We start from the raw sequence: 4,148 nt of genomic DNA on the forward strand, positions 1-4,148 counted from the left end.
AGGAGTGGCTGGTGGGTTTGAACCGCCAGCCATCTGGTTAGCAGGCAAGTGTCTTAGCCACTATGCTACCAGGGCTCCTGATAAAAACAATAGGAGGTATAAAACAGATTAGGTCTAAAATATTTTCCTTCCATATTAGTAGTTTATATTGGACTGCTTCCACCACAAATTCTTAGCATCCTGACCCAGTTTTTATAGTACAGGATATGCATCATAATAACTTGGAAGGATTGCCAAACACTGACAGGCCCCACTATCAGAATTTCTGACTGATAGGGCTAGAGTGAACTAGGAATCTTCATTTCTAACAAATTCCAAACCATACTACTGCTTCTCTGGAAAACACAGTTTGAGAAGCACTATTCAAGCAAGCATGACCCCAGGAGGCAGAGCTCCAGAGAGAGAGTGTAAGAGGGAGCATGGCTCAGAGGCTGAAGTGAGGCTTATCTTGGCTAATTACCTCCAGCCTGTCACTCTTCCCACATTGTCTTCCATACAGCTGCTCTCTCCACAATTAGGGTCTATTACTTCACTCTAATCCTATCCTGGTGACCTGCAGGGTTAATATCCCAATCTCAACACTCTAGATATATGTACCAAAATAAAAGCAAGCAGAAACAGCAATACCTGTGTAGTTTAGTTGTGGACTGTCCGTGCAGTGACAAGCCAGTAAAAGAGCTACAGTGGTGAGAAGAGTTGGAAGAGAGACTAACAGGCCAACACTACTCATCATCACCCTCCCTTGCCCAACCCTCGAGATTTCTGGAAGGTGCTAAAATGGCATAGCTGCAAAGCAGGCCCTGAAGTGCCCTGAGAAGTGTGCGCAGGCGTTGTGGAAGCCCCTCCTAGAGCAAAGATAGCCCCTGCAGTGTCTCAAGAGTGCGCATGTGCTAGGAAACCCCCTCCCAGTGTGAAGCGGACCCCTGCAGTGCAGTAGAAGAGTGCGCAGGCGCCAGGAGGCCCCTTCCTTTCAGGGCTACGCTAGTCTCCATCCATTTCCTCCCTCCTCTCTTTTCAGGTGGTTGAGGCTAGAGAAGGCCTGGAGGATGGTGACCTGCAGAATAGTGGCCATGGGAGACATTTCTGTACACAAATAATTCTAAATATTCTGTGTCACTAAGAGGTAACCCAGGCACCTGTCCCTGTATCTCTGACAGTTTAGGATGGGAAGTGAGCCAATAGTAGGCTGAGGTGAGAGGAGCTCAGATTTCTGAAATCATGGTGCTTTTATTTTAGACTGTGATTCTCCTCCCCCTTACAGCCTTCAGAAGGCATGTTAGGAACCTGCCAAAATATTTTAACATTATTTAAGTTAAGGTATTAGTTTATGGGTCTTAAATTCTACAAAGCTTCACCAGTGCGGTGCAGAACTTATTCCAAATTCTAGTACCTCACAGGCACAGAAAATCAGGATAGAAGCAGAGGTGCTAATGGTTTTGTGTTGCTGTTGGGTGGTAAACCAAAAAACCAAATCCACTTCCATGGAGTCAAATAGGCTCATAGCAACCCCCGTTGGGTTTCCAAGGCAGTAAATCCTTAGGGAAGTAGATTGCCCCATCATCTTTCCACAGAGCAGCTGGTGGGTTTGAACTGACAGCCTTCTGGTTAGTGGTCATATGGCTTAGGCTTTGCACACCAGAACTCCTTTTGAGGGGTAGTACCAAAAAAAAAAAAAAAAACCCAAACTCCCTGTCCTCCAGTCAGGTCTAACTCATAGTTACTCTTCCTTGGGTTTCTGAGGCAGTATCACTACAGAAGTAAATTACCCAACCTTCCTTCTGAGAAATGGCTTGTGGGTTTGCAGTCAAATGCCTGAGGCACTATGCCACCAGAGCTCCATTGAGGGGTAGTAGGAAGAATCAATTAAGAACCAGAGGTCTGGAAGACTGAAAGGAGAGGGAAAGAGATGGTTAACTCCAGCTGGTTCCTCCCCTAGGTTTGCCCTCAAATCCTCACTCCAGCTACTCACCAAGACTTTGTTCTCAGGTTAAGAACCACATTTCCTTATAGGCTAATTTTGAAACATTCTAGGTTCAAGCTTGTGGTATTACAAACCAGACCTTCAGTACACTGTCCCAGAGCCCTGACTAGACAAAGCTTCTCTGAGGAGCAAAGGTCTGTGATGAGAAATGTTACTGATAGTAAAGATACTATTATGTCCATCAGTTCAACACATGCAGCATGTGTTGAATTCATATCTCCCCACAGTGCTATTTAAGGCATTTTTAAAACAAAGTTTCTTTGCAGTCACACAGATCATTAAATGTTTAGAAAATTAAATACTTATTTAATACTTACCAAAAACAAAAGCCAAACTCACTGTCATCGAGTCAGATCCTACTCATAGTGAACCCTCCTTGGATTTCAAATCTACGGAAGTAGATTGCCCAACCTTCTTTCTGAGAAGTGGCTGGTGGGTTTGAACAGCCAGCCTTCTGGTTAGCAGTTAAATGCCTTAGCCACTATGCCACCAGAGCTCCTATTTAATGTTTAATACTTACTAAATACTTACTACTCCAGCTTCTAATTCTGAGTGCAATAGGCAGCCATTGCAAGGTGGGACAATGCTCAGTGTACATGATGTGTTCAATAAATACTTATTTAATAAAATAAATGAACACTTAAGTTTCCAGAATAACAGAGAAGATAAAATGACAAATTAATAACCACAAATTCAGTGGGATGAATGGCCAACAATATAAAAAAGTGGCAAAACAAAATTCTTAGATACATACAGTCTTCCCAAACATTCTGTTGAATTTTGAGGAAAGAGGGTCGTATCTACACAATGAAGACTCCGAAAGGAAGTAAGAAATGTGTGCAGGTGCAAAGAAGAGAGGTGCACTTTTTACTTCTGCTCTTTCTGTTCTGCCTCAGTAAACCATTACAGAACTCCCTGGACCAAAATGTATACACCTTTAGGCATGAAACCTGTTTTCCCTGGCAGGCCTTAATTTCAAAATTAGTGGCCTCAGTTGAATATTGTGGTCTCTACAAGATTGAATCATATAGCATGTCCTCAGAAGTACACTCCTTTCCTGTGGCCAGGGAGGGCTTCTGAGGAATTAGCTGCCTAGAATGAACAATGAGGCAGGCAGGAGTCATACTTCCTTTTGATATCAGGTTAGGGCTAAGCAGGAGACATTGTTCTGTTCATGTGATCTTGCTTGGAAGATACTTTAAACATCTTGCAAATTGTGAGATGTGCCCACACTTAGATCTAGCCATTTTACTTTTCCAGAGATAGTTAGAATTTCCTCTTCCCAACCAGGGGAGCTCTGGTAGCATAGTGCCTAAGGCACTTGACTGCTAACCAGAAGGCTGGCAGTTCAAACCCACCAGCCACTCCTCAGAAGGAAGACTGGGCAATCTACTTCTGTAGTGATACTGCCTCAGAAACCCAAGGAGGGGTCGCTATGAGTTGGGCCTGACCCGATGGCACGTAACAACAACAACAACTCCCAACCAGGAAAAAAAAGAAAAAAGAAACAGAGCAAGAATGATCATTGCAGCTTTGTGTGTGATGGTGGAAAAGTTAGAAATGACCTAATTATCTATAAATAGATTGTTGAAAACAAAATAAGGTGCATATGGTGCTCTATATCAGACAGCTGATAAAAAGAATGAAAGTTCTGTATATGGTGATAGAGAAAAATAGTGTGACATTTTGGAAAGTATGAACAATTTCAGAAAGAATTTTAAAACAACATATTCCTATAAGCAATTTTGAGTATTTTACATAGTCATCAAACCCTTCGTCTATGCTGGTCAATTTGTAACAATGACTGCATCTATTAAATTGAATAAGGGAGGGGAATGGACAAAGGACTTTCATTTCTCTATGAAATCTTAGATTATTTGAATGTTTGTGTCAACTCTGTACTATTATTTAATTTTTAAATTTGCAGAAATTAAATTCCTCTGACCTCCATCATCACTGTATTTTCAGCCACTCTTCACCTGTTCTGAGGCCCTCTCCTCACTTCAGCAGCTCCAGGGCTTTCTCAGATCTAAGGGTTGCAAACCAAAGGAAATGAGACTCACTGTTCTTGAGTTGGATCTGACTCATAGCAACCCCTCCTTGCGTTTCCGAAGCAGTATCACTATGGAAGTAGATTGCCCAATCTTCCCTCCGAGGAGTGGCTGGT

The sequence above is a fragment of the Orycteropus afer genome, unplaced genomic scaffold, assembly GCF_000298275.1.
Source record: "Orycteropus afer afer isolate SDZICR_OR568_19922 unplaced genomic scaffold, OryAfe1.0 scaffold00256, whole genome shotgun sequence".
Taxonomy (NCBI): Eukaryota; Metazoa; Chordata; class Mammalia; order Tubulidentata; family Orycteropodidae; genus Orycteropus; species Orycteropus afer.